A 13,905-nucleotide genomic window follows, 5' to 3' on the forward strand; every position below is an offset into this window, starting at 1 on the left:
TCTGGCCTGGAGCTCACAGAGATCTGCTTGCCTCTGCCTTCTGGGTGCTGAGATCCAAGTGGTGCACTACCATAGTCTGTGGGTGCCTGACTTTTTATGTGAGTCTGTATGTTCACAGAAGATTCAGCTGCTACGATAACTGACTATTAGACATGGTTACAGTGGCTCTTGATGGCCCTGAAACTAACTCCTGTGTATCTCTCTCTTCAGTCAGATTCACTCATTAAAATCATCACTGAACATGTGTGACATGTATACGACCCTGGGCTCAATCCTCAGCATTCCCTAAAACCTAAATCATGGTTAACAGAGGATTTCACTGAAATCATAATCTAAAAGAATTTACAATATTTAATTTGACTTGAAATCATACTTTTATTTCCAGATCACTGAAGCCAAAATTAAGGAAAAATACACAAAATGACTTTCAAACTAAAATAATATAAACAGAAAACATCCGATATACATAAGAAACAAGATTTTCCTCAAAGCTTATAAAAAGATTTTCAAAAATACGTTTATTTATTTAGTGTGTATGTATGTGTGTGTGCACGTACATGTGTGCATGTGCCCATGTGTCCTGCAGTGTGTGTGCAGAAGTCAGAGGACAGCTTGCAGGAGTTGGTTCGCTCCTTCTACCATGAGAGTCCTGGGCATCACAGTCAGGCCTTCAGGCTTGATAGCAAACACCTTTACTCACTGAGCCATCTCATCATCCCAGGCCCAAAGTTTTATTTTCAAAGTTATCAGGGAGATTCCAAAATAGCACACCTTACTGCCATTGTTCTTGCTTGCCCACCATAACTACAAGGTGGTAAGATCCCACTGGTAGAAACACTATATATTTAGGTTGTGATACTTAGAAAATAAAGTATCAAGTTGGCATTGGCCTGAAAACTTCCACTCAGCCGAATAACCCCCCTGGTGCCAGAAGGTGCTACGTAGGCTGCTGGGGGAAGAAAAGACAGACCTAGTATGATAGTATGACACAGCAATGACCCCTGAATGTTACCGTGCTGGCCTGCCAGGTGAGCTGTGAAATAGTGACACTGGTGAAGTAGTGGCCATGGATGTTTTGAGTGTAACCAAGTACCTGCCAATTGGATTTGAGGCATGCTCCACAGGGAAATGTATGCCTAGTACCATAAACCTGGTCAGAAGCTCATAGCTTGGGAGGTCATGGGCCCTCGGGGCACCTACTACTGTCGTTTCTCGACATGGACTTGTCAAATTGCCTTCGAAATCTTGGTTTGTACCTAAGTGACTGTCACATGCTCAGCCCTAAATGGGACACTTCCATCAACCTCCCCTTCCCCAAAGGCTCTGGAGACCCTGGAGAAGAAGGGGCGGAAAGAGGGTAAGGGCTGCAGTATAGGTGAAATGCTGCCTGCCGTCTGGACTTAACTGGTTATTGTACTCAGGAACTCACTGTAAGATCAAGCCATCCCAAGCAGCCAACATTCTAGCAGATAGCACTAGCTATGACAGTGGGGGGAGGAATGTTGGAGGGTGTGGGCGAAGTAAAGAAGGGAGGGGGAGGTAGACATGAGCATGTTGCATTGTATATATAGAAATATTTTTAAATGGGAGGAGATGGAGGAGATGTACAGAGAGGGTCAGGAAATTGAACAGAGGTGTGTAGCAATGGGGGATGGGGAACTGGGGGTAGCAACCAGAAAGTCCCAGATGCCAGGAAAGCAAGAGCCTCCCAGGACCCCACAGGGATGACATTAGCTGAAGTACCCCACAAAGGGGAGGAAGAACCTGTAGAGACCATATCCAGAGGTTAGGCATGCCCTCCCTGCCCCAGTTGAGGAATGGGGCCACCTACCTATCTCCAAAATTTTAACCCAGAATTGTTCCTGTCTAAAGGAAACACAGGAAAGAGTGGAGCAGAGACTGAAGAAAAGACCATCCAGAGACTGCCCCACCTGGGGATCCATCTCACATGCAGACACTAAACCCAGACACTATTACTGATGCCAAGAAGTGCTTGCTGACAGGAGCCTGATACAGCTGTCTCCTGAGAGGCTCTGCTGGATCCTAACCAGTACAGATGTGGATACTCACAGCCAACCCTCAGACTGAGCACAGGGACCCCAATGGAGGAGTTAGGGGAAGGGACTGAAGGAGCTGAAGGGGCCTTATGTGGCATCAATGGGAGGGGAGGCCCTTGGTCCTGTGAAGGCTTGATGCCCCAGTGTAAAGGAATGCTAGGGCAGTGAGGTGGGAGTGGATAGGTGGGTGGGGAGCACCCTCATAGAAGCAAGGTAAAGGGGAGATGGGATGGGGGTTTGCAGAGGGGAAACCCGGAAAGGGGAGATAATATTTGAAATGTAAATAAATAAAATAAAATAAATATTTTAAAATAAATAGCTAATAAAAAAAGATAACCTGAAGAAATACTGGTATCCAAAGATCATGCCACTAGCCTCACATTATAGATATGAGAAATTGACGGTAAGGGGCTAAACCATTCCCCCAAGTGAAAAGCTAGATTAGCACCATGATGACTTTTCTCTTGAAAAGAGAGAGAGGTTTGGGGGAACTATGTTGAGAATGTTTATAGCCTACCCTTGCCCACTGCCAACTAGTCTGCTTAGCTCTGTGACATTAGCATTTGTGGGTCTGCATGAATCAAAAGTGCTCTCTTACTATCTTACTACCAGGTATGGTAGTGTGTGCCCTTTAATCCCAGAACTTGAGAAAGGAAGAGGCCAGCCTAGTCTACATACTAAATTCCAGGACAGCCAGGGCTACATAGTAAGACCTTGTCTTTAAAACACACACAAACAAACAACGTGCTGCCTTTGAGCCCCCTGTAGTGCCGGGGATTAAGCTGCGGCGCCATAGCACTTTGCAGGCGCATAACTGGGGCCGCCTGTCTTTCCCAGGCGGCCCTTTTAACCTAGCTACAGGCAAAAACCAAACCAAACCAAAACAAAGCAAAACAAAAACAAAAACAAAAACCACCACCACCACCACCACCAAAAGGGCTTTCCCATGCTATGTTCCATCCTTGGTGAACTAAATGTCTCTCCCAGCATCACACATCTGCCAGGCTGTGCCCTGGCTACCCAAGACTATACAGTAAACCCGCATTGCTGGGATGCCTCAGCTCAGAAGAGGGCCTTTCTTCCCTTTCTTGACCCCACAGCCCTGTCTGTCAGTGCTGCAAATCACAGACGATACTTCCCAGAACTCCCTTGCCCTCTGAGCTCCAGTGTCTTTTTCCCTTTGATGGGGGACAGGATGCATGGGAACACTATTACATTCTCTATTATAAAGACATATTTGTACTCCATATTGTAGAAAAGAATCAGCCCGTACATGTTATTCCTTAGCTTAGCAGTAAACACTTTTAATGGTTTGTTTGTTCTGCGCTATCTCCTCTCCCAGCTCAGCAAGGCTGATACCAGCAGAAACTGAAGTTTCAAGAGCCCCGGGGAAGAGTCCAAGGGTTGATAACAGAAAAGGCACAGGCATCACAAGTTTCGGCTACGTGACTGACCACCTAACCAGAGGGACAAAACAGAGCTGTCGAATGATTGATGGCCTGCCCCTGCTCCCCACCCCTTGCCTCCCCAGAGTAGATAAGACAAGATTTTCAGGAGGTTAGGACACTGTCTTCTTAGATTGCCAAATCTCTGAATAAAACGGAGTTTTGAAAATTCAAAGAAAAGTTAGCAGAAGCTGTACCAGCCAGCATTCCCCTAGTCTGTCTCGTGAGCAAGAAGTCTCATGCCTCCAAGGCTGAGAGCCTTTACACACACACACACACACACACACACACACACACACACACACACACTAAATTTAGCCAGGCATAGTGGCCTTTGCTTGTAATTCTAGCACTCAGAGGACTGAGATGGGAGTTCAAAGCCAACGTGAAATCAGGTTCAAGTATCCACTTCAGAGATGAAAAAACTAAGACCTGGAAAGACTAAGACATTTTTAATAGTCTTTAATGGGATAGTTGTTTTAGGTTTACAGTGCAATTTAAGTGGAAAAATAAAGTCCTCAAATTGTCCCTCATCTCAAAAATGGTGCTCATGTTAATTCACATGTTAATCACTCTAATAATTCAACTATACTCGAGTTAAGCTTGCATTTATATGATACAATGGTTATAACCAATGAGCCAGTAAGGCTACATTAATGTCTATTCATTGTATTAAGGCTCAATCTCTGGGTTGTGTATGATAAAGCTTTTGGCAAATGCATGCCATGTACCCATCACTAATTATAAGATCATGCACAATAGTTTTACTGCTTCCCCAAGCCCTCCATGACTCATCTATTCAACCCTCTTCCTTTTTCTGCATCTCTGGCAAGCATTGATCTTGTTCTTATTTATTTGTTTAAACATGGTCTTGCTATGTAGCCCTGGCTAGTGTTGAAAACTTCTTCGTCTTGCCCTAAACATCTCCAGTGCAGGGATCACAGGTTTATACAACCACATCCAGTTCAGCTCAGAGATTTTTACTGTTTGGAGCTGGGGTTTGGTGTTTGCTTGTTTAGTTTCAAGGCAGGGTTTCTCTGTGTAGTCCTGGCTGTCCTGGAACTCACTCTGTATACAAGGCCGGCCTTGAAAGCTGCCTGCCTCTGCCTGCCAACAGCTGAGGTGAAAGGCTTGTAATTTGTTTTAAAATAGGTATTTAGGGCTGGGGGTAAGGAACTTGGCACGAAAACATGAGGGCCCGAATTTGAAGTAGAACTCCTTAGTCTCAGCACTCCTGGGAGATGGGAATGGGAAAAAGATAATCACTGAAGCTGGAGAGCCTAGGCTAGCTTGGCACATACAGTGGGAAAACAGAACAAAACTATAAAATGCACTTATCTGATTTTGATTTACTAGGCCAGCGCTCTACCAACTGAACCACATCTCCAGCACAGTTTTCTCCTGGTTCTTGCTCAGTAGCATAGGTGGCATGCATGTGTCCCATTTAGTTTCACTCTTCACCAGCTCAACTGTAAGCTGATTTCAATTTGGGGCTATCATAAATAAAGCTCACACACAGGAGCAAGTGCAGACATGTGCATGTTAGGTGTGTGGAAGTCTGAGGACAACTTTCGAGAGTTGGATTTCTGCTTCTACCACGGGTCCCAGAGATTGAAATCAGGCCATAATGCTTGGGCAACAAGTTCTTTCACAGAGCCTAGAGAGACATCTTTCTTTCTTTCTCTCTCTCTCTTTCTTTCTCTCTTTCTTTCTTTCTTTCTCTCTTTTTTTTTCGGGGTTTTTCGAGACAGGGTTTCTATGTATAGCCCTGGCTGTCCAGGAACTCACTTTGTAGACCAGGCTGGCCTCGAACTCAGAAATCCGCCTGCCTCTATCTTCCAAGTGCTGGAATTAAAGGCGTGCGCCACCACACCAGTTTAAAGAGACATTTTTCATCCCAGGTTTTGTTTTGTCCCCATTGTAAAAGAAACCAAGCAGCCTGGGCATAGGCCTCACACCTTTAATCCCAGGACTTGGGAAGCAGAGGAAGGTGAATCTCTGTAAGTTGGAGGCCAGCCTGGTCTGGTCTAAAGTTCCAGGGGAGCCAGGGCTACATAGAGAGAGCCTGTCTCAAAAAAAAAACAAAAACAAAAAACAAAAAAGAGGAAGAGGGGAAGGAAAGAAAGATGGAGGGAAGGAAAAGGAGAGGGAAGAAGCAAACAAACAAACAAAGAAACTGGAGAGATGGCTCAGGTTCAGTGGTTAAAACCCTGGCTGCTTGCTCTTCCAGAGGACCTGGGTTCCATTACCATGAAACCACATGACAACTACCACCTTCTGTAGCTTTGGTTCTAGGGGATCTGAGACCCCCTTTAATCTCCAAGGATACCAGGCATGCAAATAGTACAGAGATTCATGTGGGCAAAACTACACACACACACACACACACACAATTAAAAAAGAAAACCACAACAAAAATTAACCTTATATTGATTAATCTCAGCATTTTTAGTAATTTTGCAAATTTTCCAAAGAAAGTCTGTTAGTTTGATAGATTTATACATCTGATATATGCATAAGTTCCCTTTCAACATATTTTTTTCCAATGATCATAATGAATTTATCTATTTTTCTTCCAAGAGCTCCATTTTGTTGCTGGGAATTAAACCTAGAACCTGCTCAAACTAGGCAGTTGTGACTACTAAGTTACATCCCCAGAACTTTTCTAATGAATTTTGAAAGCAATTTCAACAGGAATTTGTAAACGATCTTACAATTACAGACCTTTTGATGGCTATGATAGCTTTACATCAATGCCAGTTTCCTCGTTGAAATAACCAGAACAATCTTGCTGAACCTCCTGCACCTCATATGTATGCATGGAGAGACAATTTTCCCAACTGATATGTTCATATGCCATTACTAAATGCTAGAAAATGTATGGGTTCCAAATTTGTGCCCTTAGGTCTTTAAGCATAGTCCAATAACAGCATAATTTACATCCAGTCAGGGTCACATTGAAAATTTCCAATTAGCTGGAGGATTGTATTTTCAAATCTATTACTGATCCTAAAAATGAGATGAGCATTTATGGTAGATTTTTTTTGCCTCTCTCCCATCAGCTCACAGATTGTTTATTTCATTCAGAGATGTTGGTGCTATGAATTGCTTTCTCCAAATTCCCATGCAGATTGTCCTCTCATTAGGTGCCATTAACACAAGGTTTTGTTGGGATATAAGAGAAAGAAAAAGCACTACTCCTTGCCAGGTTCTCAATCCTCATGGCTCAAGACTCTGTCTTCTTTCTGTTGTTTTCCCCATGCCTTATGCGCTCAGAACCCAAGCTGACTACTAGCTGCTATGGACATCTGAGGTATGACCATGGGAGTGTCTCCAGTGAGGCTTTGCAGCAGACAGCCAGGCAAGGTAGCTGCTTCCTGAACTTAATATCAGTCCTAGGGGAATTGAAAGTGGTGATAAATAACTGGGTTGTCTTTCTGTTCCTGCTTTAAGCCTTTATTAGAAGGTTGTGTACCCCCAACTGTTTGTATGGAATCGGGACCATTTAAAATATTCAACATGACTTTTGTTTTTCCAGAATGTTAACTGTTCTATACAATTACAAACAAAATTTGCACATTTCTCATTTAATACGACTTTTTCACACAGGTAGCCCAGGTTGGTCTCTTTACCTCGCAGGGTCATGATCCTTATGCGGGATGGTATGTGCTTGAATTCAGAAAGGGACAAGTCTAGGCAAATACTGGAGTTCTTTTCATCAATAAGCAAGAAAAGGAGACTTGGGCTGCCTTCAGGAAAAGGAGGGATCTCTGGAAGGAGGTGGGCAACTCACAGGACTGAAAGTGTTAATCTGGAAAGGGTGGGAGAAAGAGGGTCCCACAGGCTGGAGGGTCCTTCTTCTTTTCACATCCATCAAATACACATTCCAGGAAGGGTGGGACCTGCTGGGGTCAGATGCCTACACCTTGGCTGGTGGGGAGCTGAACATCCTGATAGACAAGTCCTCTTAAATACACTGGGACTGGTTCTAGAAGACTAGTTCACCTGAAAGAACTATATCATGTAGGAAGAACTGGATGATAGCTGGCAACAATAAACTTGCCCTTCAGTGAACTTTAGAAGAGGTCTTCAGTTGTAAAGAAGAATCCCCTTTTTTTGATGGTGGTCGGGGGTTTCAAGACAGGGTTTCTCTGTGTATCCCTGGCTGTCCTGGAACTCACTTTGTAGACCAGGCTGGCCTTGAACTCAGAAATCTGCCTGCCTCTGCCTCCCAAGTGCTGGGATTAAAGGCATGTGCCACCACTGCCCGGCTGAAGAATGCCTTTTTGTTGAGAATGTCTTAGCTCAGGAATAGAACACTCACTTGCCATGTGTAACGCTGGGTTCAGTTTCCAGTGCTGGAAAAAAAAAGAATGTGTTGTATACAATCTGCTCATGTTAGAAAGTTCAGACTCATGCTATAAAACATTCTCTAGTTGAATGGGAGAAATAAACTGCAGTAATTGAAATGGCACAAAAAAACCCTACTAAACTAAACAAAACATCAATTCATTGTGAATTTCAAAATTTCAAAAAGAGTAGATTTTTAATGTTTTCATCACAAAAATGGTATCTGATGCAACAGATTTGTTAATTGGTTTGATTTAATCATTCCATAACATAAACATCACATTATACCATATATATATATATATATATATATATATATATATAATTATCATATCATCTGACAATTAAAATTAAAAGGGAAATAAAGTTTTATCTGGAACTGATGCAGGCCTGTAATCCCAGCAACACTCAGGAGGTTAAGGAAGGAGAATCACAGACTCAAAGGCCAGCCTGGGCTATAGTGAGACCTTGTCTGAAGAAAGAAAGAAAGAAAGAAAGGAAGGAAAGGAAAGGAAAGGAAAGGAAAGGAAAGGAAAGGAAAGGAAAGGAAAGGAAAGGAAAGGAAGATGGGGCTGGACATGGTGGCACATGGCTATGATCCCATACTGGGAGATAAAGCTGGAAGAGTTCCAAAAGTCTGAGGCTAGCCTGGTCTATACGGGTGGCAGGCTAGTCAGGGCCACATCTCAAAAATGAAATAAAATAAACCCAAAGCATTTCTCATGTGATATCGTATTATTGTTGCTTACTGGATAGGACAAACCCCGAAGGAGTTTCTTATTCATTATTTTTCGTTTGACAAATATTTATTTACTACGCCCCAATGGTTCTAAGTGTAAGGCCCAATGATTGCCATCTAGGTCATTTCCTTTATTTGCTGTCACCAGTGAACCAGTGTGAAGCTCTGGGTTGCTTAACATTAACAGCTAGTACAAAGGGATAAGCTGGCCTTTTAGAACCCACAAGGAAGCCCCACAAGTTAAATATTAATGCATGTATGCATAGAAAACAATTACTTTAACTAAGATCATAACAGTAAATGAAAGAGTATAAAGTTCAAACAAGCACAATGCATTTTCAATCATAATCATTTTCCTCCAACTCTCTTGCATAATTACATTAAACAATATTGAAGATAATTACTTGGAATTCTGTCACACGAAGACAATTCTTCTCATTTGTATTACTTCTCTGCCATTCCCTTCTACAGCTTTTCCAAAGAGCATAGCGTTATGTTTCTGCTTTCAGAAGGGCAATGTGTCCACTGGAGGAAATGTGAAAAATAGGTCAATGTATATGAAGGAGAAAATAAGCATCATTCTGGGCTACAGATGGAGCTCAGTGGTAAATAGAGTTCTTGCTTAGCCACTTCTTCTTTGCCACTGCCTGGCAAAATTTTTAAACTTTAAGAGGTAAGAGAGATAGGCTGGGCGGTGGTGGCGCACACCTTTAATCCCAGCACTTGGGAGGCAGAGGCAGGTGGATCTCTGAGTTCGAAGCCAGCCTGGTCTACAGAGTGAGCTCCAGGACAGTCAGAGCTACACAGAGAAACCCTGTCTGGAAAAACCATAAAAAAAAAAAGATAAAATTTTTATGTATTAGTCAGGGTTCTCTAGAGTTACATAACTTATGTATAGTCTTTATATAGTAAGGGAATTTGCTATGATGATGACTTACAACTCCCCAGCAATGGGCAGCTGTGAATGGCAAGTCCAAGAATCTAGTAGTTGCTCAGACCCACGAAGCTAGTTGTTTCAGCTGCTCTTCTGTAGAAGTAGGTTGCCAGCAGGTGTGCTGGCAAGTAAGTGCAAGCAGGTGAAGAAGATCGAATCTTCCTTCTTCCAATGTCTTTATGTCCAGGAGAAGGTATGGCTCAGATTAAAGATGTGTTCCACCATGCTTGGACCTAGGACTTGCTTTAATCCCAGGCTGACCTTGAACTCAGAGATCTCCTTGCCTCAAACTCTTGGGATTCAAGGCATATACTACCTTGCCTGAACCTAAGCTTTTTTTTTTTAAAGATTTATTTATTATTATATATAAGTACACTGTAGCTATCTTCAGACACACCAGAAGAGGGAGTCAGGTCTTGTTACGGATGGTTGTGAGCCACCATGTGGTTGCTGGGATTTGAACTCTGGACCTTCGGAAGAGCAGTCGGGTGCTCTTACCTGCTGAGCCATCTCACCAGCCCCGAACCTAAGCTTTTCATAGCCATTATACCTCAAGATCTCCATTCCAAGAAGACCAGGTCAGGAACTTGTGTCTTCCAGCCTCAAGATCTGGATCACAGGTGAGCTCTCCAATTCTGGATTGTAGTTCATTTCAGATAGAGTCAAGCTGACAACCAGGAATAGCCACTACAATGTGCATGGGTGCTTTGCCTACATGTATTTGTATGTGCAGCACAAGCATGCCTGGTGTTTTTTGGAGGCCAGATTCCCTGGAGCTGGAGCTACAGACAGTTTTGAGCCACACCTTATGGCGCTGGGAATCAAACCTGGGTCCTCGGAAAGAACAGCTTAACGCTTGAGCCGACTTTGAACCCAATGAAAACAATTTAGCTTGAATTAAAATAGGTGTTCTTTTGGTTTTGTGATTTGTAGAGTTTTCGGCAAAGGAGCTTTGCTCCTTTGTTGTATTGTTCCTCAGGGCTGGAGCTACCACTCGGAGCCTTTGACATGCTAAGTAATCGCTCCCCTGCAGCCTTAGAGCCCCAGAAAAACAAGCAATTACCAACAGAACAAAGAGTGGGATCCCAGGACTTCCTCTTCTTCTCTGGCTCAAATTCCTACAGCAAAGTTTGGCACACAGTAGGGATTCCAAAGTCATTTCTGCATGCCTGATACTTAGGCCCTCAGCTAGTGTGACAGTGTTTCTGATAAACATAAAATCACTTCTGCTATTGTTGCTCTTTCATGTTTCCAGGAAGCACTTCATCCTAACATACATGTTGTTTTGATGGAAGATTGATTAAATTCAAATCTCAAGTCGTATCTATCCTCAAGTGCTATTACTGTTTACTGTAGCAAACCAAAAACAAACAAACAACCCTGCACCCCCCCAAAAAAAAAACCCCAAACCCTTCTGCTCGCTCTGCTTCTCCTTCTTCATCTGGTAAGCTCTCATCCGGGAGCTAGGCTCTAACGGAACCAAGTTCTCAAATTTATGATCCTGTGTAGAGCACAAGCACGAGCCAACATTTGTCAGGTGGGGAGAAACAAAAGAAACAGCTAAACTGGATAGAGAAAAACAATTCCCCGTGGAGACACATTAGGCCTTGTTGCTGTTTTATAAAGGGTAATCAGGGACAGCGAAAGGTTCAAAACCTATGGGAATGTCTTTCATACTTCAACTTCTGACTCAATGACTCAACGCAGTGGCACAATCAATGTAGAAGGTGAGCTGCCTTTTTAAAACATGAAATAAAATACCAGAGTGCATCACAATACCAAAGATCAGCACTTGTTTCCCGTCATTTGTTTCGGTTTATATACGCATGGACCAGTCTACAAAATTTACTGTCAGTCAAGCTTAAAGAAAATGGGACTGAACGCTATGGCAACTTTGAGTACCGAGAACTGGTACCTAAACACTCGTAGTGTTTGTGGTAGGCACTCGTGCACAAACGTGCACCCAGAGGCCTTGGTGTCTTTCTCTATTGTTCTTCACATTTTTTTTAAGGCAGGGACTCTCACCAAACTGAAGCTTGCTGTTTCAGCTAGGCTGGCTTGCTGGCTAGGGAGCTCCCAGGATTTATCTGTCACTGCAGTCCCCCACCCCGCATTGTTGTGACACGGCAAGTGAAGACACGTCCTGAGCCTGCTGAGTGCCGGGGACTAAAACTCAAAGTCCTCTCGCACAGCAAACACTCTTATCCACTGAGGCATCTTCAAAGATCCGTAAACAGGACCTGTCTTAGTTAACAAAACCCACGTCTCACGCCTAAAACGAGTTGTACTTTCTTTCCACTAGGACTTAACCTACAGAGGAAAAACAAGGAAATAACCACAGAAAAAGCGCCAAGGAAGACCAAGAGCACGGCTAAGAGCCTGGGGAGACAGGCAAAACAAAACCGAACAGTTAAGCAACTCAAAACAGAAGACTGGTGTTAGATTTTTATGGGGGGAAAAAAACACACAAAAATAGATTAGTACCAATGTATTCAATTTAACAAAAACAGTAAAAAAAAACAGTTCCAGCAGGAAGTGGTGATGGACACTTGTAATTGCAGCATCTGGGGGACAATGAATTCAGGAATTCAAGGCTAACCTTGGCTACAAAGTAAGTTTGTGGACAACCTATCCTAAAAAAGAGGCCAAAAAAAAAAAAAAAACAAATTCCAAAGTTAATGAAACATGGTTTCTATGAACCTTTCAGATTAAGTGTACAATAGCATGTGAATAATCTCAAAATTCCTGAAATGTCTGTCCCTCCAAGCTTTCTTCTCAACGTCTTGAAGGTAAACTAAAGAGTATAAAGAATTTAGTTGGGCAGTGGTGGCGCACGCCTTTAATCCCAGCACATTGGGAGGCAGAGGCAGGCAAATTTCTGAGTTCGAGGCCAGCCTGGTCTACAGAGTGAGTTCCAGGACAGCCAGGGCTACATAGAGAAGCCCTGTCTTGGAACAGCCCCCCCCCCCCCAAATAAAAGAATTTAGTTAGCTGGGAAACTCAGGTGAAGCACATTTGCCTACCATGTGCAAGGCCCTGGATTAGATATCCAGGACTGACTAACACACACACACACACACACACACACACACACACACACACACTCGTCCTCTACTCGACCCCCCCCCCACCTCTGTGTGTACACAGTTTAAACTAAATTCATATTGTCTGGGAAGAGTTACTTGTTTTTTGTGACAAGGTTCCTAGGCATTCCAGGCTGGCTTTTGAACAAAGATCCTCCTACCTACCTACCTCCAGTTTCCACGGACTGGGATTACACACCAGGTTCGCTCAGTCCTTTAAACGTTTATTTTAGAAATCATAACTACTCATCAAAATGAGCAAATTATATTACTGACAGGAAATCACCTCTCAAGTCTTCTCTGAGTACACATAGTTCCTGCTGAAGCAGAGCTGTAGGACACAATTATTCTAGAACAAGGTGGACAAGCTCCAGTCCTTTAAATCTCGCCCACCAAGGGGCTTTTGCATGGCCCTGAAGCAAAGCATGATTTTTTTCATTTCCAAGTGATTGAAAAAAAAAACACAGAGAGAGAATATTTTGTGACCTGTGAAAAGTACACAGAGTTCAGATTTCAGTGTCTATAGTTTTGCTGGAAGATGGCCAGGCTTATCCATATTTTCTATGGCTGTTGTGTTACAACACCGAAGGCTGCCTGACCCCTGTCAAAAAAAAAAAGTTTGACCACCAGTGTTCTAGAACTCGGAGGACCCATGCTACTCCACTCTTCTAACCGCCCCCCTCCCGCCTCCAGCCACCTCTTCAGCGTTAGTCACCAGCAAGATTCTTGGAGCTGACATGGAGGGAGGGCGTTATAATAATGAATTGTACCACATGGGAAAACAAGAGACCCAAGACAGTAAATTTCTATATAAGGGAACGTGACTGTTTCTGTCACATACTAGAGTAACGTCTGAGTTGGTTTCTCGATCAGAAAAGAGAGCATCCTCGAGGCCTCTGCATGGTTGCGTTTAAGCATGAAGGCACTTGGAAAGCTATCAAGGGAACAAATGTTCCGGGGGTGTTTCTGCAAGGAGAGCCTCTGAGTTTAGATGTAGACTGTGGTTCCCTTTAAGCGTAGGCGCCTGGGCCCCTCTGCTCTGGCCCTCTTTTTCTCCCTGGGATCATGTGGCTTTCTCTTCACCCCCCCCCCCAAGGCTAAAAAGCTTCAGAGAAATGCAGAGCTCAGGTATGCAGGCCTAGATTAGCCCAGCCCAGCTCTCTCCAGTTCAGCAGCCAGCTGCAGGGTCAAAATGGGACCCCTTCAGGTGACAAGAATGACTCAGCAGGGGCCTAGGCAGGAACTGAGATAGGGAAGCAGTGGCAGGCACAAAATCCCCTGCAGCAGCAGGAAGCTA

The 13,905-nt window shown here is 43.6% G+C and overlaps 1 non-coding gene across 1 annotated transcript; it reads left to right on the forward strand.

The window, feature by feature from the left end:
* The first annotated feature begins 2,801 nt into the window (after window positions 1-2,801).
* Gm23786 lies at window positions 2,802-2,920 on the forward strand. The gene has a single exon (XR_003953221.1). It is a non-coding gene; the product is annotated as a small nucleolar RNA SNORA76 (small nucleolar RNA).
* Window positions 2,921-13,905: the final 10,985 nt, after the last annotated feature.

This window comes from Mus musculus, chromosome X, assembly GCF_000001635.26.
Source record: "Mus musculus strain C57BL/6J chromosome X, GRCm38.p6 C57BL/6J".
Taxonomy (NCBI): Eukaryota; Metazoa; Chordata; class Mammalia; order Rodentia; family Muridae; genus Mus; species Mus musculus.